The sequence below is a fragment of the Papilio polytes genome, unplaced genomic scaffold (assembly GCF_000836215.1).
Source record: "Papilio polytes unplaced genomic scaffold, Ppol_1.0 DF823288.1, whole genome shotgun sequence".
Taxonomy (NCBI): Eukaryota; Metazoa; Arthropoda; class Insecta; order Lepidoptera; family Papilionidae; genus Papilio; species Papilio polytes.
Window position 1 is genome coordinate 2,410,902 of NW_013525916.1, and position 24,338 is coordinate 2,435,239.

General features: G+C 33.1%; 1 protein-coding gene across 1 annotated transcript in view; it reads right to left on the minus strand.

Moving 5' to 3' along the window:
• Positions 1 to 19,768, minus strand: part of LOC106105003 (mucin-5AC-like) — a 37,295-nt gene extending 17,527 nt beyond the window's left edge. The window contains exons 1-2 of the mRNA XM_013285201.1: positions 19,543 to 19,768; positions 3,119 to 3,146 (exon numbers count right to left, since the gene is read on the minus strand). The gene's annotated coding sequence lies outside the window, so the exon portion shown is untranslated. The remainder of the gene's footprint in view (positions 1 to 3,118; positions 3,147 to 19,542) is intronic.
• Positions 19,769 to 24,338: the final 4,570 nt, after the last annotated feature.

Here is a 24,338-nt window from a genome sequence, read left to right on the forward strand (position 1 = left end):
TAGAGCTGTTGTCGTTAAGATTTGTGGGTATCTATACCAAAAAAGCTTGCGAAATAAGACATATTACTGATCGTAACTAGCACATTATTTAATAGGGGCTTAACATAAATACAAGGTAAGAAAAATACAGTGAAAACCTAAATATTAAAGAGTTCAAACTCTTATGTGATAATTAAACATTCATCATCATTATCTATTGTCATGAGTTTAGCGGAATTCTTATTTTACTTTCACATGCAAAATTATCTAAAATGCAAGAGCACACGCACGCCAGACAATTAGTAAAGCACGTAATATAACAGCCAAATGTATCGCAGATATTTAATGTATATCAGATAGCATTTTGAACCAAAATCCTTCTAGCATAGACTTTCAGAAGAAAAAAAATCCTTTGGTAAACACACATCAAGAAAACAAACCAAATTACTCAACTAAACAAACACAAGCGACACTAGCGCCACTCTTATAACCATAGACAATATAAAATGTGATTGGTAATAAAATAATAGCATTTATAGCTAGGCATAGACATCCTGACCCATTGTGCTTTAGTTCGTGAGTATTGCAGTACAAGTGCTCACTTCCTTATTACTGAGAGCTGTTGCTCCGTTTGTACTTTCCCTTCTACGTTTGTCTTTGATTTCGTCATAGAGTAAACCTTAGTGCTTTAGGGATCATAGAGTATTAACCAATGTATTTGAAACCGTAAATAAGCTAGGGGTCTTAGGTAAATCGTTGCCTAAAAAGTCTTACTTACTACAAGGTCTAACCACTATAAGGAGTGGTTTTACTTACTTAGTAAGACTCTTTATAGTTGTTTTACTTACTAAGTAAGACTCCTTATAGTGGTTTTACTTACTAAGTAAGACTTTCTAAGGAACGATTTACCTAAGACCACTAGCTTATTTACGGCTTCAAATACATCGGTTAATACTCTATGATCCCTAAAATAATAATGGTGTTGACTGAGACAGTTCTTTTAAATTCAGTAAATTTTCATTTATAATATGTAGAATTTTATTAAGAGAATAGAAATTCTAACAAATCACAGATAAAAAATGTAATGCAATTCAATGAAATTAGAAACGGTTCTAAAAACACGATTTATAACTCAGTGATCCAAACTCCACCGGCCCTTCCTACCTCCCGTGGATAATTTAATTATTTAGTTGCGTTTCAATACTACGGATTATCTGTACAAAAACGGAAATTCGATAGATTTCCTATTTACGTAACATTGGTAAATTTAGAAAAAACAACCAAACTATGGCTAATCATTCCAAGCTTAGCTTAGCTTGAAATAGAAGTATTATTTCCATATATCTTTATTTCTTATTTTTATATGTAATGTATTTTACATGATTTGTTAAAAATAAAATAAAATGAAACATATTATATAAAAAATAGAAAACCACCGGCTGCGGAATCCGATAACTCAAGCAACCAGTGGTCAAGGCTGCAGAGACAGGAACCTCCTCACTATGCGTGCGGTTTCTTAAATAACTGCCTTTAACACTGAGTTTGGCGTTGTCATTTGACTGTCTTCTTAGTTTGTTTAGGATTGGTTAATGATCGTGCGGTAGGCAGTATATCGTGACAACGAGGAATGGTGCACGAGAAAGCGTAAAGACGTGCACTGGACCGCGACAACAGACGCTGAACAATACCGTATTGTTGGCACACGTCTACACGTTTCGGATGTGGTTAGGACCGGCATACACGGACAGATTCAAACAGTCCATAGTGGCACGCTAAGCAGTTTGGAAATAGTGTACGGAGACCCTTAGTTTCAACATTTAATTACCGTAGTCTTAAACACTGGAAAAAATTGAATAACGATCCTTGATATTTGAGCTTTACGAACGTCGAAAATTGCCTGTGTCTTGTTTTATATCCACACTAGCTTTTGCCCGCGACTCCGTCCGCGTGGAAATAAAAAATACAAAAGTGAGTAACTTTAACTACGTGTTCTTCCAGACTAAGGTCTACATCCATACAATATATCATCGAAATCAGTTCAGTTGTTTAGGCTACAGACTCTAACAAACATCCATCCATCTAAACTCTCGCATTCATAATATTAGAATGATTGATGATAAGACATCGACGTCAAATCCGTGGCCAGAATAATTCCATTTTACATTTTTCAGTTCTGTAGGTATAGCACCCTGACGACACCCATGAAAATGTGTACTATAGTAACCCGGAGACTTCGAGGCCATTGTTTTTTAACACGCTAACTGCCGTATCACCAATTTACTCTCGTACATATAAATAGCGTTGAACGTGTTGAATTAATTACTTGCAAATAAATAAAAAACAGCACTCATTTGATTAAGAATACGTTCTCATTCGATTATTTGTAATGCTTATGAAATGCAATTGCAAGCAATGACCAAATAGGTTATTTGACATGCATTATTTATCAAGTGAACTGGTTACGATTACGTTATACTATTCTCATTTAAATGTCCCTTTTGCAATTACAATTTACACAACATATTGGGCCTTACCATAAAAATTAGACAGTGTTTTAAATGCATTTTAACATACTTCAACTATTTTATACCATAACTAGAGCATTATTTATGCTATATTATATATATTATATTTTAGTTATGTAGAATTATATATTTATGATGAACTAGCTGTTCCCATGCGACTTCATCCGCATGAAATTATAAAAATTTAATTTTATTGTTTACATCTGTCAAATTATCAATTGCAAATATCAAATTGACATGACATTACAAACCTTGCTTCCTTGATGTTGGCAGCAACTTATGGTCTCTTTCCCACATTAGGGTTTTTATCTAAAATATTTACTCCCTAAGTTTAGTGGCGTGAAAATATATAGCCTAAAGCGTGACGTAATTGTAAGGCTTTTTATTTAAAACAATATTCAAAAATATGCTGTAATAGCTGACATCTTAGGCAACAAAGAAGTGTGTGTTTATGTTTTATTATAAAAGTATAGATGACCACGTTGACGTCCATAATCAGGGGCGGTCAGAGTTAAAATGTCGAAACAATGTCTTAGTATATTTTTGGGGTAATAAAGTTTGTGTTTAACTAAAATACGAAAAACTTGTTTTGTATAACTTAGATTATCACTTACCTAGATTATTGTAATCCATTTAACACATCTGTAACAAAAAAATCAACATTAAAAAAAAAAAAAAACAAAGTGTTTTAATTAATTAAGAAAATGTAGTTTCGCTCAATACGATAATCGATGTTCTAACGCCTTAGAATTTTGTAAAAATCATTAGTTAAAAAGTAAATTTATACAATACTTGTTGTTGCTCGCGACTTCGCCCGCATGAGATTAAAAAACATATCCTATGTTACTCACAGAAAAATTACCTTTTTAGCAGTGAAATTTTTATTTAAATTGGTCCAGTAGTTTTTGAGTTATTACAATACATACAAAATACAAATCTTTCCTCTTTAAAATATCAATATAGATGGATATCGGATAAAAAAATTATTTATAAAGTTATTCAAACAATGTATTGAACGTCGCGTGCAATTAATAACAGGGCAATAAACTGAATAATAAAAATAAAAAATGTATCAACTATATTTTCCTAATATCGATAGTTCAAATAACAACATACATATTCAATCAATTGTAAACTCTATATAGTTTTCATAGAACTCTTATTTGCTTACTCGATTAGTTTACAATGTTTAGGGTGAGTGACATAGAAATCCGTAAACTAATTACTATAGCGACATAATTGTTCATGAAAACCCATCCATGGTTCACGTGCGCTTAATAGTGGTGTAGATTAAAACATATGCCTCCATACACATTATATTATCAGTGGTAGTACCCGCTTTAACATCTTAGCACGAATAGGCCGGCACGCCCGGTGTAATACCACGACCACACAGAAGACAGGCGTGAAATGGAATCAATTCCGTGTTTCGTCTGATAAGTGTGCCGGAGGCCTAATTTAAGTCCCTTTCTCTTTACCACCCTTTTCTTATGAGAGGATGGGAAGGGGACGTGGATTTGACGAAATATCCTCTTTATGTGCGTCTCCTCCTCCGTCGGGTAAGGGTAGGCGACGCATCTGCAACTGCAGATGTCTATGGGCAGCGGTCGCTTCGTCACTTTGGCGGATTCAGGTGGCCGCTTGCTCGTTTGCCACCTTAATTATTATTAAAAAAAAATTCCGTTGATGAATTGGATTACAATCTATTATGCCCGGTTCACACTTAGCCAGTACAGTTGGAAATTGGACTGGCATTTAAATGACATAATGTGAACTAACCGGCCCTAGTGAGACCATATCCATGGTTAGGTTACGCTACTGTCTTGCTATATTGGCCAAGTCTGAACCGATATACTCTTAGTTTTAACAAAACATTCGAACTGTTCAAATAATGAACTTTTAAAGTACTCTAACTATTAACGGGCAGTACCGGTGGTAGGGTAGAGCATGGAGCGAACGCCCAGGGCGGTAGATCGAAAGGGGCGTCACAGGTTTGCAAATTACATGGCAAAAACGGGGATAGATATATCGCCAGAGCCTTGGTATCAGAATAATCGTCCTTGGTAGCTACTTAACTCGTAGTAACAGTTTTATGTAAAAATTATACATCGATTTTTGTCGATACTAAACACACCACTACATTACTGATAAAGAAAATTGTTCATAAACATGTAAAAACAATAATTCTTGTGTTTTCTCAGTGGCTGTAACGAAATTAGTAGGCTTCAGTTAACTGTGACCGATACGCGCTTCACTGCGGCGGAATCCGACTGTACACCTTACCACACAGCGCACACCATGGACGTACACATCCTTAGATATTATAGACTCTATTTTGATTGAGGTAAGGTTAAAATTCATTTGATGTTATTCGAAACGTAAATCGATACTTATTTTGACATTGATTGTTGACGACTCTTTTCAAATATTTAGTAAATATCGATTATTTAAAACCAAAAACAAAAGAGTTATTTTTCAATGGTTTAGTTCGAGTTTATTGTTCTCAATGATAATATGACACAGTCCTAACATCATCGAATATTCTGGAATATAGCTGATTCATAGAACATTCTGGAGATTTTATAATTTTTACACATTCTTAAAGTTATAGGTCGTAGGTAAATTATCTCCTAGTTTATAAAGCCCGCTACATACGCTCAGTTCTGATTGAACAGTCAAACTGTTCGGTTAAATTTTTTAGGGAGTTGGCAACCCTAATCATAAGCATCAGACAATATGCATGAAATTTTAAGACACACACACAAATGACTTTTCTCTTCCAAAAATTCTACGAAAATTATCTCGAATGCACATCCATAAGCGAATACTTGCAGTAAAAAAAAATTGATAGAAGAATTGCTACGGCTGGTGGCGCTGGACGGCGTAGTTGTGTGTGGGGCAAAGTAAGCCGGAGTGGCGCAGCGAGGGGCAACATTGTACAGCGTGGGGAGAAGTGCTGTGGCGTGGGACAACGTGGTACAGTGTGGAGCGAATTGCAGCGGCGTGGGGCAACGTGGTATGGCGTGGGGCGTCGACAGCCGGAGTGGCGTGCAGCGGGAGAAATCCACTGCATATTTATGTTATCGCTTTCCCGCTCTCGATATGTCGATGAAAATCGATTCATCCTTTAATCGATGCTCATCGAAATCACGGTACATCGATTAAAGGATTATTCGATTCGGAATATAAATTCTGCTTCGCTGGTTTTGCGCATAATATAATGGTGGTGGTGCGGCATAATTATATCACCTTTTTTATTTTTTTTTTGTTATTTCTACGCTATATATGGCTGTCGGTATCTTTGTCGGTATCCTTTTTTGGTAATATTAGGTACCAATGTAAGTCTATCGATCTTGGAACCTATTACGAAACACAAAATAAATTATTTACAAAGGTTGCCACACGACCGGCGCAGCGGCACAGGTCAAATCGGAACCAATTCATTGCGTATTGCGAGTGCATCGTCACCCTTTGCCCTATTGCAATAGAATAACTCTATACCTTTCGTATTGCAAATTACTAGCTTTTACCTGCGACTTCGTCCTCGAATAATTAATAAGTTTTCAATGGCCTATATTATTCCAGATAGTGCTCCAACTGTTGTGCTGTTCTGGTACTTTGTAAATATTCATCCAAACATGCGCATTTCTAATAATATAATTTTATTAATCATGTTAATAGTTACCCATTCCAAATAAGCTTGAAGTTTGTGCTATACGGTTTACGATAGTAATTCATCATCATCCATTTGCCCTTATCCCTTACGGAGGGTCGACACAGTATGTGCTGCTCTTCCATACATCTCTATCAGCCGTCATATCTGAATCCACTCCTCTCTTAAGTATATCCTCTTTCACACAATCCATCCATACTTTCTTCGGTCTTCCTCTACCTATGTAGCCATCCACATTCAAGCTTAACATTTTCTGGTATATGTCCCTATCTCGTCGCATAGCATGTGCATACCACGCTAACCTTTTGCTTCTCAATTTCTCCACCACTGGCGCTATTTTCAAACTTCTTCTAATGTACACATTCGAATCCACAACAGCTTAGACGGCCATCCGTAACCTTAACTTCTATTGACTCTATACATCAGAGACAGTAACATAAACGTAACTTATAATTTAACAGCATAAATACCAACATTTAAGTTAATTACGCGATGCAAGCGTGTCCTGCCGTCTGTTACATACATGAAATGGCATGTTATAGATAATGTAACGCCGTTTACACGCATTAGATTACATATATACAGAGTATATAATAACATATACTTAGATCTTTAGAGCGAGTGCACACCTTTGAGTAAACTATCGCACAACTGTTACGCGATTGTCGATTGTTTTTAACCAATTCAACTGTTTCGTTGCACAAATAAAAATAACTCCATATAAGTTTAGAAGAATCAAAGCGAAACTAAACAGTTCTGTGATAGTTTAATTAAAGGTGTGTGCGCGCCCAAGTCAGCGCTAGACAAGAATTATTCCATGCCGAAACAAAAATTAGCCTAGGTGAATCTCAGCCTAGCTTAGCTACTTCATAGCCTCAGTCTAGCTTTAGATTGAATATGAACAAAACTAATATGAAGTAACTGAAAAACATTTAACGGTTATTACGAGTATTGCAACAATACATAGCATAAAAACAACAATAGCATTTTGTTTTGAGATATTATCGAGGTCAGTTGTGGCCAGTGGTGCTCAAATTACGGCCCGCAGACCTAATATAGTTGTGGATACACCGGGTCGCAATGAATGAACAACTTTAAATATGCAAGTTTGTTTTGTTTTAAATATATGTTCGCATTCTGTGATGAAAATTTTGAAGTCAACAGTCTGTTCGAACAAAACAAATTTTATTAAATACGTTAGTGAACTGTGATTTGAGAATAGACTCCAATTCTCAGTCTTATTTCATAGAAATTAAGTCTAATTTCCAATAAGCAATTTAAGTCCGGATCCATGGTCAGGTGTAACCAACAACGGAGTTCTATATTCGACGCAAGGGCAGACAAGTGGACTGTCACGGTAACTCGTCGCCAACTTAGGTATCTCGTTTATTTTGACCTCAATTTATTGATATTCAAACTTTTTTCTTTATTTTTAAATAGCGTTAATCTGGCTCCAAAATCTTAAATTCCACGCCTTACCTTACTTATATTAATCTAAATGTTTGTATGGATTTTAGTTACCTCATAACTCTAAAACGACTGAATGGATTTGGATGAAAATAAAACAGAAATAGATTGCATGAAATAGAGCATAGAGTAATTAGTGTTTGAATTTAGTTCAGAAGCGGACTTTGTATTTAAATCCCATGAGTTATGAACGTTGACCCCGTGATCGATGTAACTGAGGAAAGTAAAAGTGAATGAACTGTAACAGATTAGTTCCGTGCAACGGACGGTCTGCAACTTGTATAATCTGTGCCACTTCAAGATGGCGGATCGGAAATGGCGGCATTTTAGCGAAATGGCGCCATTTTTTGACAGTGCTTATTAAATTGATTCCCACGATTAGTTTGTTTCCGTATTACATTAACGAGGTTTCACTATCTACGATTTATAAGATTTACAACATGCGTTTACAAGATAACCATAGCAGAAACTGTGAAGTATAGCAGCTAACAAATTGGCATAAAGAGAATAGAATGTGTGTAAAATAAAAACAGTTACATCCCTCTTAAATAAATATTACTTATTGGCTCGCAACCAACATGTTAAAATGCGGGATAACCGGATACATGTAAGCTAAGCCTATACACACAATGTATATTCTCAATTGTCCGACAGTCACGCGAGAAAGTTATAAAAAGTCACTTTTATAGCAAATTGTCTGAGTTTTCACTGCGATGTCTCTTTACAGAATGTAAACAAAAGTGTTGACAAGTATGCGAACGCCACAAAACATATTGTTATCTCAGTTTTATAACTAGAGTGAGAGAGATGACTATGTTTTTGTGCAACTTTTTTAATAGCGAAACGCATTAAAGCAAGAAAAATGTTTTACACCCCTGTCTTGTATCACTAACAGTGCTAAAAGTAACAGTTAATATATAAACAAGGTATTTACAAGTCAGTAACTTTATACTGATATAAATTTTTCAATAACAAATAAATTATGCGTTAAAAATAAATACATAAGCATCTGACAATACACATTTGCAACATCGTAAACATTTTGCAACACGTAACCTAGATTAAACATATATCTAGCAAATTTAACTGAATTTGCATAAGCATTTTCTTGCCAGTTTATAAAAAAAACATTCGTTTATTCGTTAAAAAAACAAATGAAAGAAAATGGCAGCCTCACCTACCAAACTCCATCACGAATCAATCCGAAACAAGTCAGAAACACCAAGTATCATCAAAATCAGCCCAACATTTAAAAGCCAGTGACATTTTCACACAAACAAAAGAATCACAGATGTAAAAAAGATTTAAATTGTATTATGTTCTCAATGATAGTAATTGCATTACAAGATGCTGGATTGCATGGATATACATTTACTGGACAGGATAGAAGGAAATAGAAATATAAGCCAATCTTAGACCACCAAAGAAACAAAAGAAAGATCGCTTCTGATACCAGTGTAAAAAACAGTTCATAGAACTGTAAATGAGTAAATATAGTTAAAATCAATAGTAACGGTTAATTTTATTCTTAACAAAGCGTACGAGATGAATCAAGCCTGCTTTCTGGTTCATTGGGTCAGCGAGTGTCGCCGGGACTCGAACCGGTCCACGCCCACGTGCTTCAAATGTAAGTAAATCCAACATTTATACGGAAACGATATTACCTTCTTCAATTACAATGCTTAACTCAGCACGAAAACAATCATACTGATATTATAAATGCGAAAGTTTAGATGCATGGATGTTTGTTAGAGTTTGTAGCCTAAACGGCTGAATGGATTTAGATGAACAACATAGTATGGAATAACACAGGCTTTCTACTACTTTTTTGTTTTAATTCCACACAGACGGAGTTGCGGGCACAAACTAGTAATATCATAGATTAGACATACAACTTACAACACTTTTGATTGCTACTCTGCTTTGAAAACTCGGATCATTACAATATTTGTAAGAAATATTACGATGTAACATCAAAATGCAATTTCCGTCTGACAAAATATAACAAGCTCTTGCTTAAACCATCTCCATCTTCATGGCCATTTGTAACAAATAAATAATACAAGTAATATATTACAGAATACTTTACAAAATTTTAAACAATATGTTACGAAAAACTAACAAAGAGATGTAAAATTAAGTAATTGTTATCATTTTTAACTGTTCTGCATTCACGTTTATAACCTGATAATGCATACTTATATTAAACTAGAGTTTGCCCGCGACTCCGTCCGCGTAGAATTAAAAATAAAACAAAAGCAAGTAGCCTATATGTTATTCCAGACTATGCTCTACATCTATGCCAAATTTCATCGAGATCCGTACAGCAGATTAGGCTACAAACTCTAACATCCATCCATCCATCTAAACTTTCGCATTTATATTATTAGTAAGAAGTAAGATTATATTAATATATTAACTAATCTAGATTTTCCAAGAACCTACCAAGTCGATGTCCCACTGGTAATCTGTTGATCTTAGAATCTAAAGGAAATAGTGCTGTTAAGATAATAAGGTAGTACGGTATAACATTAATCGTACGTTATCACGGCTCGTGCTTTTGATAACATGGTTCACGCTTACCCCAGCCTTTCTAAGTGCGGAAACTTCTCAACTAGTTTCATAGCTTAAAGATATAAAAGCGCTTAAAATTATACCAGTAAAATGTTTAGTAAAACTTCTAGGTTCGAGCTCTCTTTGAATAAAAGGTAATAATTTTAGACAACGACGCTCGTGCATTGTAGATAGACTTGAGACATTTTTGAATCTATATTCCTATACTTTATCTGTACTTCGGTATTATAAGAGCGCAAACACACGCTACTTCGTGGCGTAGGATGTCAGAAATCACAGCATATTTGTGAAAATATTTCTTTAATAAAAAGCCCTACATTTATGACACGGTTTAGGCTATATACTTTCACGCTATTAAACTTAGGGGGTAATAGATTGGAAAAACCTTCATGTGGGCAAGAGAACTTTACATGTGGATGAAGCCGCACGAGAACATCTAGTTTCTTAATAATTTCGTAGATATGTGCAGAATGACTCACGATTTCCTACAACAAGAATAGATAGCATCTAGGCTGCCTAATATACAGTTTTTAAAATGAAAACATGCTTGGATTACATTCCTTACTTAATGTAGACGAGAACATGATCCTAAAAACAGCTATTTTCAGTTACGTTATAAACTCGAATAACCGTTTAAACCGACTAGTTTATTGTGTAAGGTCTATTAATTATAACACAAACGTCTAAGAACATGCAAAAAATCAATGACAAACGCATTGCATAAGTCTACAGAGTTAGTGTTGTGCATTAAATCGGGTCAGTGGAGACGATTATCGATGTTTTGTCGAAGATAACCATCCGAGCGTTTAGAATTCACACGAATGCGCAAAATAGAGCTAGTGATAGACCTGATAAATGGTTGTCAGTTTTTAGGTCTTTAATATTTCATGTTACTATTCTAATTATCATTTAGAGAGTAGTCTTTCACAGTGAGGAGCATTACAACTATTGTAATATTAGTAATTTTCTTGTTCAAAGTTTTAACCAGTAAACTACAAAACTACTAAAAAGTCTTGTTTTATTTGTCTTGGCACATCTTTGTACGAATCGTCGCTAATTTTTTTTAAATAGCAGACCGACATAGAAACTTGCACAACACTACTTGTCTACAAAAAAGGTAACAAGAGTTCGTTCGCCGTGAAGGCAACAGTACCTTAAAAGCATTTTTTTATTTGTTTTCTGCGGATTCATAGTTTATCACCTGTTAGTTTATTTTGTCTTGGTATTTTTAATTGGTTGAAAAATGTAATAAATATCGATAGAAAACTTAACACTAGATGAACTTCACTAATCATTTTGTTTTTAAATGATCTTAGGAAACAGGAACTATTTCTATGAAGGTGTCCTTTACTTATTACCAGTATTCTTGCATTCATTTTTACATTCCAGTTATTAACTTAGTTATAATTTACCGTTCCCTGTATGCCCTTCATCATAAACGAGATGTCGTCGCCAGTCGACCCTGACTTTCATTTACATTGTTCAATCGACCGAGGTCCAGAATAAGATATTACGTAATGCGACAAACTGTCCTCAACATCACACAATAAAAATTCAACGCTCCTAATAAGAAACAATGAAAATTAAACACCCGAAACAGACCACAGACTATCATATGATGTCTCTTGCGCTTATTCATTCTGGCAATTTTTAATTACAAATATTTAGGCAAATAAAAAACAATTTAGACTATTGCTTAGTTGTTTTAAAAAGTCGGTTTCTTTGTAATTGAAGTTCTTAAACTCGTCTGCGCGATTTATTAGATCTTTACTTTTTAATTTTTTAAACCTAAGAACCGTGTCTTGTTAACTATTGTTTTTGTCTCTGATCACCCTATTAATACTTATAGTCACGTACATATGATAAAATAGGTATATGATTGTATAACGATCCGCTATCAGAGGCACAATGCTTGAGGTCAATCTGGCACAATGGACAATTGCCGTACCGTCCGAGATGGCACCAATCTATTTTAGTACCAGGATCCCAGCACTCAACGAAACTTCTAGAAAAAAACATTATTCCACAGACTATAATCGATGTTTCTATTCGATTGCAAAATCGATTTCAATAAACAGTCGTAATTTGAGTTTCAGATTATAAATATTGTATTTAACATTATCGAACTAAAACCGTGACAGTCAGAGGCTCTTAGAATCGTTTCTTTTGATTGGTTTTTCTACAAGCTTTTGTATGATAAAACAGTTTTTATTATTATAACCTCTATTGCTTAAGTTTTTTGTGTCTTAGAGACTAAGTTTCAAGGTTATTCTGCAATCCAGTTATAGACAATGTGACTTACCGAATAGAACTATTTTTTTCGACAAAAAACAAAACAAATAACTATTTTAGAGGATTAAAATATTAAATGAAACTCCTTAAAAATTGTTTTCCTCCTTTAAAGAAAATCTAATACAATAATTTAAAAAAAAAAACAGAAGAAGAAAAGAAGGACGCGTCACATTGCTAGTTTCCGTTACTAGAGGGAAAGGGAAGATAATAAGTCAGAGAGAAAAAATATTTAAAAATGCAGTTGCAAACTCAAAACATTTTTATGATTGCATTGCGATGAATTAGAAATAACGTGAAATTATTTTAAAGCAAAATTTCAAATGTCAATGAAATATCAGTGATTTATTATCTATTTTAGCAATCAATCTATTATATTACATGCTCCATTTTTGCGGAAGAAATCATAATTTTATGGCATTACTGTCACGCAATATTTCTATAAAAGACCGTGAACCAACACACTCGGATCACACACGCATCCGTAATCGACAGATCTCGATACCCAGTTCCGATTCCGATTCTAATCGACACAGATAATCGATTGCGCAATCGATTATTTAACTTAAGACATTCAATCGCCTTCTTTAATCGGGAATTAATATTAATTTATGAAAATGAAAAGTTTTCTATTTCCGATTCGAAATAGAAGGCTTCTGGTACAACTTCGAGAGAATTTTGCTAATCGAAAAGGTGCGCACGAAAAATAGGCGCGCCACGAGTTAAGAATAACAGAATGAGTCTAGCTGCAAAAATGATTTATTAGCCAACTTGTATCCTATAATATGCGCTACATTCTAAGGTCATAGCTCTCAAATCGAAAAAAAAATATTCTGAACATCCAGGGTCAATGACCTTCAGATTCCTTTTTAAAACGATTACAAATATAAATGTTAAATCTGAAAAAGGTGACAGTTCGCATAACCTATAACGTGCATTTGCAGCAATTAACTCATTCATAATACTCTCATTGTTGTTTAAACGTTCATTTTTTATGTTTTGTAACAACTGAAACAATCGCTCGTGTTTTTCCACGCGAATTTACTTCTTACAAGTAATTAATAATAGTAATTAACAACTTTACTATGTGTTAAAGTAGTTTACGTATTTTTTCTCATTTTTTTAAGATCAGTCTTATGTTACGTGATGTAACGCGTTACATGCGAAGTTCCATGCATGTAAACCACTTACACGGTTACATTCCGTAACATTACAAAGCGTAACGTCGATCAGTATGTAACTAAGGGCCTGTCCCACCACTGACTGATAGGCTCATATAGCTTAAAAATGACGTCACTGTCAGATAAGGTAACAAAATCCGATATTTCTATCACATATTTTACACGTTGGATTGTTATTAGACAGTTTACATTTTGGTGGTACAGGCCCTTAAGGTTCTCATAAGCTAATCATACCAAAATAAAAAAAAACAATTAAATAAATTAATGTTTACATGCTTTTTATTTCATATTACTGGCCACAAAATAGTTATTTCTGATAATAAAAAAGCAAAACAAAAACATAATGGTGCGAGTTCGATCTGCGTCGTACACTATGGTTTTCCCGCGCAAAGTTACACAACACATACAATACGGAATAACAATTGAAAGTGTAATATATTCATGCCTTATAAGTAAACGATATAAACACGTGTTGCAATTAATTACAAATCGTGTTGTAAATAATAAGCAAAATAACTCAGACAGGTAATAAACTCGAACTTAGAAGAACTTTGTTCTCAATTTTTGCGAAAAATTTTTTTTAAGCCTAACACTAAATAAATTAATTAAATTATTTTTTATTTAAATAAATTAATTTAAGGAGCTGTTCATACACGGTTGATTTACTACAAACTATTACATCTATAACCAGTAATGTACATGTTATAAGAGATATAAACAAGCATCGTAACAAATCAAATTGTGCGTGCCGAATGAATAACATAATCCGCCATGTTTTTTCGGTGAAATAACAGCCAGTTTTTTTTAAATCAAGTTTGACGTTTATCGGAATTCGAGCCGGCCAGTTCGACCTGTTTACGTGCGAGATGGTGAAAGAATTGTCTATGATACACTATTCGGTGTTATAGAATGACGAGGAATTTTAAAATTGGAAACCGCCGATATTGCGGAAAAATATAGAACTAATTTATTTGCCTGATGTAATAAAAAAAAGTCGATTGAATCATCCATAGACCAGTATTTTAACATTCTTGTTCAAGTTATCTGCGTTTTTCCAAAGAGCATAGAGTTTACAATTGTTTTTAAATATATTTTAGGCAGTAAAAACTTACTAATAACCAAATATTTTTGCAATATATAGTTGTAATAATTTAAAATATTCTTGCAGTTCGCGTCGAAATATTAAACATGACTTTATTGAGCCAATTTATTTGCACACAAGTGTAAAGTTGTGTGTTTAAATATTGCAACATCAGACAGAAATGTTTACAGTTAACACTGTGTTGTTAATCAAATAAAATGTATACATATTCACGCTCGTAATTTAACGGAGTAAACATTGTCATTCATATAAAAATTACGGAAAGAACTATATGACTTTTTTTCAGTACTATTTTCTATATGGAGTTCCTATTTATAATTATCATACAAAAAGACTTAAAAGCATGTCTAGATCTTTGATAAATCTTAATAATCCCCATCATGTCAGTCATCAAGGCGTTACGGTACAGTCTAGATTTGTTCCAGTATACCTAGATGCACGGCGCTAAATGCTAGATGCCTACAAATTATAATTCTGTTATTCTATCCAGTTATAATGTCATCCGTTTAACTTCTATTAAATAATTAAACGTTTGAAAAATTGATACTTTTGTGTTAATAAATATAAAAACTAGCTTTCGTCCGCGACTCCGTCCGCGTGCGATTAAAATAAAAAAGTGAGTAGCCTATGTGTTCTTCCAAACTATCGTCTACATCTGTACCAAATTTCATTGAAATCGTTTCAGCAGTTTAGGCTACAAACTCAAATATCCATACATGTAAACTTTCGCATTTGTAATATTAGTAAGACAGTTTAGGATTGTTATAAATGCCTTAGTTGTTTTTGAAATAAAAATCCTATTAATTCTAAAAATTCTTTTAATTCTAACTACAATACTCAAAGACGTTTAATAACTCAAGGTCTCAAGAGTAAAAGAGGATTCGCAAATGATCCCTTAGTGCAGTATTAAGTTATTTTAAGCTCATGTTACGCTATAAATTATGAACTTTACTTAAATTTAAAAAGTTTACTCTACCACATAAAATGTGCATAAAACATGCGCACAGAACCGGCGCGTGTCTCTAATTGTACGTAACGGTGCGCGGAATCGAACCGCGGAACGCACTCCGAGAACGTTTAGAGTCGAGTTACATGCCACTGGGTATGCAACGCCTCGGAACACATCAAACATTAATTTAACTTACATGTAGGCTTCTACTGCATAGAAACATATCCATGCTCTAATTCTGTTTGACAAATAGATACAATATATCGCACCTTTATTGATAAAAAAATTAACTCACAATGTATGTTTTTTGGGAGTTTGTAGTTTGGCATTTTTACAGGAGATTTGAGATGGAAGGGTGTGATGACTGACGGATGATAGTTATTTGGAGTACGAAAACCCGGTGTGCCAACCCTACGGGGGTAGGATAAGGCTGGGGAGATGATGAAGAAGTCGTCTTCTTATCTCTTTTATATTCATTCTATTGTGACGCGAGTTGAATTAGTCGTATTCTCGCGATATTAATGTCGTTTATGAAAACACAAAAAAACATACATTTTGAATTAATTCTTTTTATGAATAAAATTTCGATGTGTTCCTACGGGTGTTCTGACAATGGCAATTTAGGGTTACATTAAAAAAGTATTAAATAAATAAACAATGTGGCAGACAACATCAAACAATTCATTCTGTGAAACGAGTCTTAAAACGTGAGTCCGTAAGCCTTCACCTTTAGCTTTAACGCGTACTTTCAGATATAAAACTGCAAATTAATGAAACTAAATATAATATATTACAATAATATATAAGATCTAGGCTAGATTCTAGTGCATTAATAAGGCCATAGTCAATGTAAATTTATATTTATTTCAAACTTTTCAATTCTCTTCAAGTCTCTACTGACAATCTTTAGGTTGTTATAACGGTATTTGAACTAAACCGTATTTACAGCATATCCTAGTCATCATCACCAGCTCACTATACGTCCCCACCGAGGGGCTCAGAGCCTAGCCTAATAAGGGGTGACTAGGCCATAGTCAACTGCGCTGGCCAAGTGCGGGTTGGTTAACTTCACACATATCTTTGAATTTCTTCGCCGATATGTGCAGGTTGCATCACGATGTTTTCCTTCACCGTCATATATCCTATCCTACTCACGAAGTTATAATTCAAAGTGATTGCAGACGGACAAAGCAAGCGACATTCGACTAGTGCGTTTCACTTTCAAATGCTTCTAAGATTAAGGTCGCTAACAAAAAGGCAAAGATATACTTACAGCCATACAAAACGCGGAATAAAGTTAAATTTAATTGAGTATAAGCAAAATTTGAGTGTGAAAAAAACCGTAGTTTTGACTAACTTAGGAGTAAACTGAGTATAAGCTAATATTAGTACAAATTTTGCTTATACTCAGTTTATTCCTAAGTTAGTTATGTTTGTTGTGTAAAGTATTTGTATTTACTATTTTGCTCCTACGTAAAAGGCATTAATCATTTTTGCTTATTCCCTAGGTTTTATTTACGTTTTTGTGTTTTTTAAATAGTCAAAAGATGGCGTTAGCTATAGTTAAACATAATCTATTGTTAGATGGCGATTTTTGTACTTATACTAGCAAAGTTTAAAGGTACTTTTAATTATCTCAAGGACTGAAAAAAAGGTTATAATAAAAGGCCGAAATCTGAAATGAAATTTAAATAAGTAGCAACATCAATAAACTCTAAATTCCTTACAAATGTTCACGTCTATCAGATTGTAAGCGGCGCGTACTACGGATTATTCAAGATTCGTTTCAATATTTGGCCGAATCTTTAAAGCAGATCATGAGTCACGTATTAAATTTCAAGATACATTGCGCGAAAGTGGTCCATTAATCAAGGCCAAGTGAAGCACAGATTAAAAATAGAGACCAAAAGAAACTAAAGAGTATTAATAGTAGTTATTTTTTTGTTTGTTTAACTATAAAACTTTATTGTATACTAATATTATAGAAAATCGTGATTTTTTGTATTTACGTATGTATTGAAATACTTTAAAACCACTCGGCCGGTTTTAAGTATTCTTTTAACGTAAGAAAAGCAATTTATCTGTTAAAAACATAGGCTATATTTTTTATGTTCACGCAGGCATAGTCGCGAGCAACAGCTAGTACTAATTAGATTCTGACAGCTTGTTTTGTGTCTCAACATATTCTTCCACCGCGAAACATTCCTAAAACTATCGCTATCTCAGTTTTTTTCAAAACAAAAGAGTGAGATAAGAATATCTTCAGTGGGAACATAAAGACAAGAAACTATGTTATCTGCATAAACGAAACAATTGCATAAATAAAACACCTGTTTCACTTATCTGTATAGGAATTTTAATTATTTTTACAATTGCTTTGTTATATCTTTTAACAATTGAAACATTGTAACAAAAGAACATATTTTCCATTACAATCTGTGTTTTCAAGAACGAGATATACGAAAAAACTGCATGCGCGAATTCCAATGCATAGATTAAAATTTACTTAAAGCGTAAAAGAACACTTTCTATAAACAATACATTTACACAAACAACCCTTAATTAAGTAAAAAAACAAAAGGCAACAACATCGTATTAAAACTATATTAAAAACAATACATTCCTTTCTTAATAAAAATCTACTTTTAAAAAGATATCTACCTAAAACTAAAAACTGTAGAATTGGCGCAACACTAGATTATCGGCAAAAACGTCACAGCTCTGACAGCTGTCACTGTCATCAGAAGGATTGTATTCGCGCGCGATCCTGAGTCCTGACGAGAAGTGTTGCTCTGAGTTTAAAACGATAGTATCAATTAAATATATTGTTTAAAACACTAAAAAACAGAAACCGCATAAAATTAATAAAAGCTTTAAAACATTAATAAACAAAAGTCATAAATTAAGGTCCCATTTAAATTAGAAGCAAAAACCAGTTATGCTTTCAAACAAGCTTTAAATATTGAAATAATAATTAAATTAATAAATCACCTTTTTATTGCTATCTAAAAGTACTAATAAGGTAAAATTCCTTGTCAGTATTTACTGCAATTTAATGCCCCATAGATAAAAACTTATATCTGTCTAAAATTTTTAACAAAATACAATATATTTTGTTAAAAAATGGCAACATTCAATTATTAAGTATTGTGTTTTTTTGTTACATAATCTATGGTATCTGTTGCGTGTCAAAATGTAAGTAAAATAAGTTCCTTTATAAAGAAATAAAAGTTAAAAATATATACAAAACAATCTGTTGCAATTCCCTTCTACGAACGTATTTAAAAAAAAATCTAAAGCCCCCTCAATGGTGTAACGTACATCCATCCGATCAGGTAGTCCTAAATTCGAATCTTTCCATTTGATTTTTGTTACGAATATAACAACACTGTAAAGAATTTGATTTATTTAATTAAAAAAACATAAGTAAACTTAGAATATCCTGATAATATTTATAAATAATCAAGATTTCCATAACTATAAAAAAGGAATTAGTTTGCTATTAAAAATAGAGTTGATGATTTAATGTCTCTTAACCTTTCTAGTAAATTTATTTATTTATCCAAAAAGACTTAAGTTATCAACAAGTGCATTTTAACAAAGAAAATGTTTGTTCATAATTTTAAAATATCGTAAATAAATTTAATATAAAATGAAGACATAAAATGAAATAACAAAGTTGTACTCAACCTTGAAAATGTAAACAAAGTATTCGACAGCTTTGCTCTTGTAATTCATTTTCTGATTAATAAGAGAGAAAAAAATAATCATCTCGCGTTGAACGAATGAAGTGACATGTTTACCTTTTGTCCTTTGAATCCGGCTTCCTAGAGCCGGCTGATGAATTGAAATCGACAAATTATCACGTCCACTGAGCAGCACACAGTTATCAACGACACTAAAAAGTTGTAACACCACTTTTTCGAAAATAGGGCGTGATTTACGCGGGACAAGTTTTATAACCTCAAAACGAAACACACGATCGTCCACAACAGCGATCGCGCGCCAACTGACGCCGGCCGACCCGCCGATATCTCGAGAGGAGATATAATTGTATTTGAACATTTAGAAAACGAATAATCGAATAGGACACGCTTTATTCGATTTACCAATAAACGAATGCAACAATTACTAATTTGTATTTAAAGTAAGCTTTCTAATTAATTCTGGAGTTTGAATATTAACACAAAGGATACACGACTGTCGGACGGGTCAGCGCACGACAGAACGAAGGGTCTTAGCTTGAGTCACTCGTCTTGCGATTCCAAATTGAAACAAAAATGTTTCCTTTTTCTTAAATAAACCACGTAATTGTTATATCAGCAAGGGAAACCTTCAATGGAAGATGGTAACCAAAGAAAATGTACAGAAACCAATATTTCAATTACAAAAAATTTATGAACATCTACGAATTTCAGTCAAACTGTATAATTTAGAGCGCAACTTCATAGTCTTCTGCGGGCGGGGTGAGAGTAGCTGAATATGGAATCAAAAAATGTTAAATAAATGTAAATACTCTTTCTAGTGAGTACATTTAATGGTAGCTTAGCATTTACAGATTAGCGATGATTCAACAAACAGCGGGTGGAAATCACCAGAAATATTTAAATTAACTCATCATCCACTTGCCCTTATCCCTTACAGAAGGTCGGCACAGTATGTGCTGCTCTTCCATACATCTCTATCCGCCGTCATATCTGATTCCACTCCTTTCTTAAGCATATCCTCTTTCACACAATCCATCCATACTTTCTTTGGTTTTCCTCTTCCTTTGTAGCCATCCACATTCTTAACACTTAAATTAACTAACTCGTTATACTTAATTTTTTTTTAAATAACAAATACAGTTTCATTTTCATGCTTTCACTCTTCCTTATTGCAACCAACATAATATGATACTATCAAATGGTATAACGCGAGCAAATGACTTGAGAAAGAAATGACTACCACATCCGACCAACGCTTGCAATATTATGATTTCCGATAGTTACAACATAATTTATACTTCAACTAGAACAGTATGCAATCGAGATAAATAATTCCAATATGTTAATTAAGGTATCCGGTTTAAATTATAGCTGATTATATTATTATTTTTTTTTATATGAGAAGGGGACAGACGAGCGGCGGGAACTTATTTAAACACTAATCGAATCTACTGCCGTACTCAGTATGATGGTAACTTACACGGCCACTTAACATAGTTGTGATATACTAAAGGCTTACACTAAGGGACTCCCTTAGTATAAACTACTAAGGTCTTTTAAAGATTCTTAGTTAGTTGTAAGCACATCTTTACCTAGGACAATATTTATTGTGAGTGTTGTAAGAACGTAAGTATGTACTTACAAGTTATTTGCACAATATTTTATCTTAGCCACGTGACCCCCATTCAGTGCTCAGCTTTCAAGAGAAACTCTGTGCTGCAACAGTTTGATTGTGACCAATTAAGAAGGACTTGCATCATATTGATCAAGTTTCTATTTTTGTACAGAAAAGACGTGTAGGAGAGCTGAGAACCCTCATCTTTTGTATGTTGTTTAGAAAAAAAAAACATACAGACGAATTGAGTACCTCCCTCTTTTAGAAAGTCGGTCAAAAATTATAAGAAATGTAAATAAAACACGTTACACACATTATGGAATCCTATGAAAGCGTAATATAGAGATTTATTTTTCAGAGATTTTTTTACTGTAAAAGAAATCATCAGTTTTATTTGAAAATTAAGACATGATAGCGCCATCTGTTGTCGAGTAGAAAATCTAAAAGAGTGAAAATCACGCCGTTTAGTAAATAGAAATATAGTACGCCATCTATCGTCCAGTAGAACAATTAATAGTCGAGGTCTATTGTCACCGTGTAATATGCGGAAATAAAATCACCTTTACGGAACTAGCCTCACTGTTACCTTGAATTTAACAACCGGAAGGTAAATTACAGGTGCATTGTGTTTTCGAAATCCATTCAAAACTAAATGGTTTAGGAATATCCTCATCTGTTGAATCGGTCACATACGGAAGTTACTAAGTTTTTTAATTAGTTACAAATGAAGCCTTAAGGCACTATGCAATAGAGTCTAAAATGGCTCATTTAGTCTCAATATTCCTTATCCCAAATTATTTTTTTAATATGTCACGTTAGGTCTTCAAAAATTATTTAAAATAAAACAACATTTCTTAAATTAGTTTTTATTTCATTTTTATACATTTTCATTACAATACACACTCCATACAAACACACAAAGTGATAAAACACTTGGGTAAAATCAGGTACAGTCAGCAACATGCGCAAATTAATATTTTAATTTTATTATTATTAATTATTGCTTACATTTGGTTAAGTCATTATTAGTAAAGATTTAATAAAGGATAAATAATTTAAATATACAAAGAACTATTGTAAAACATTATAACTTGTTAATGCATGTAGTGTACAATATTGTATACATATTGTTATATTTTATTAACAATCTCAAGTAACAAGAGACCGTACCTTGTAACATGATGACAATTTAAAAACACACAAAAGATCTAAAAACATTCGAGAATTATAAATAAAACGAAAAATGATTTAATTTAAAAGTACAAAATAATCACACACCACGTGTATATTCATACAAAATTTATTACAAACATTGTTTATGATTCAATGACGGACCTTATATCTTAAACACGAAGAAAAAGAATCACTTTTATAAACATTTATATAAAATATTCATTCACAAAAATATTCAGTAAAAGGCACTTTATTCAACCTTATTCATTATTATTCTATTGAATGTTTGAAAAATTTTCATTACAATTACAAAAAGGTCATCCAAAATGTTTATATATCAATTTTAAACGAAATGTCATACAAAAATATTAAAAGAGATTCTTTAGTTTTGTCTAATATACAAAAAGATACATCTAGATATTTCTCTAGTCCAAATTTCTCGCTGTACCAAGTTATTTAGTCCACTTTTTATAATAATGATCAATTGTTAAAAATTTAATAAAATAGTAAAGATTTATTAAGTGTTATTAGTTAAAAAAAAATACACATTTCTGGTATTAAAATAATTACATAAACATGCATTTTATTTCGTTTATTTAAATTAAATGTACTCTAAAATTGTACTGTAGTTTTTATTAGTACAATAAATTAAATGGTCACTAAGAAATAATTTAGTAACTTCGATATATAAAAATATAGGTAACTATGATAGCTCCTACGTAAATTAACGTAAGTTTGAAAATCAAATTTCAGTTAAATTTTAATATGATTAGCATTACAAAAAACTTGAATTTCCAATTTTTTTTAATGTTTCTTTCAAATTTAGTAATTATCAAATTAATTAAAAGAAAATAAAACATGATGCAAATCGCAATATTGTGTCTTATCTTATTTACATAGGAACCATCGATGAGTGATCCCCGTTTAAAAACATTAACTAAAATGTTAGTAATTTTGTACTTTTATGGAATATTTGGTGTTAGTACAATATTAAAATTCTATTTCAATTCGTATACATGATTGGTAAATTCATGATGTCTTAAATATAAGTTAAAAATAAACCGAAAAGTCAATAATTTATGCAAAACGCAATAATTCATTCGATTAATCAAAGATAATAGATTCAATATCGAATAATTTTTATATTTTTACTTGTCCCATTGCTACATAATCATCTGCAAAACCAATATCTGTAAATGGGCGGGGTTTTCATACTAATGGGCGTGGCAACAGCATAAAATGGCGTTTTGAGTAGAATTTTAGCATAATAGCGTAATTGTACTTAAATCGCTGCTATTAAAACCAACTATCCTGTTACTGGGTGAAGTAGGCAGGATGTATGGGCGTGACAACAGGATAAAGGGGCGTGGTTTTGAATAGAAAATGATTATACAAGCGTGATTACCCTCAAATATGCAAGAAGGCGGGGATAAGAGGGGCGTGATAAGAGTATAAAAGGGGCGTTCCTACGAGTAAAATTATAGTCAAATGTAGATTATTTCTGATATAACACATCCATCCTGTCACTTTAAGTATGTGGGGTGTACCAATGGGCGTAACGGCATAAAGGGGCGTGGTTTTGAATAGAAAATCATCACCCAAATATGCAAGTAGGCAGAGTCTATGGGCATTACTACGAGTACAACGTTAGTACAGCAGCGTTATTACTGTCAAATATAGATTATCACTAATATAACACATCCACCTCGTCACTTTAAGTATGCGGGGTGTACTAATGGGCGTGACAGCATAAGGGGGGCGTGGTTTTGAATAGAAAATAATCACTGAAAATGTTATCCTCCAATATGCAAGTAAGCAGGATATATGGGCGTGACAACATGATAAAGGGGCGTGGTTTTAAGTAGAAAATGATTATTGCAGCATGATTACCCCCAAATATGCAGGTAGGCGGGGTGTATGGGTGTTACTACGAGTAAAACGTTAGTACAGCAGCGTTATTACCGTCAAATATAGATTATTACTAATAAAATATATCCATTATGTCACTCTAAGTATGGGGGTACCAATGGGCGTGACAGTATAAAGTAGGGAGGGTGTATGGGCGTGGTTTACGAATAGAAAGTGAGTACAGCAGCATGGTTCC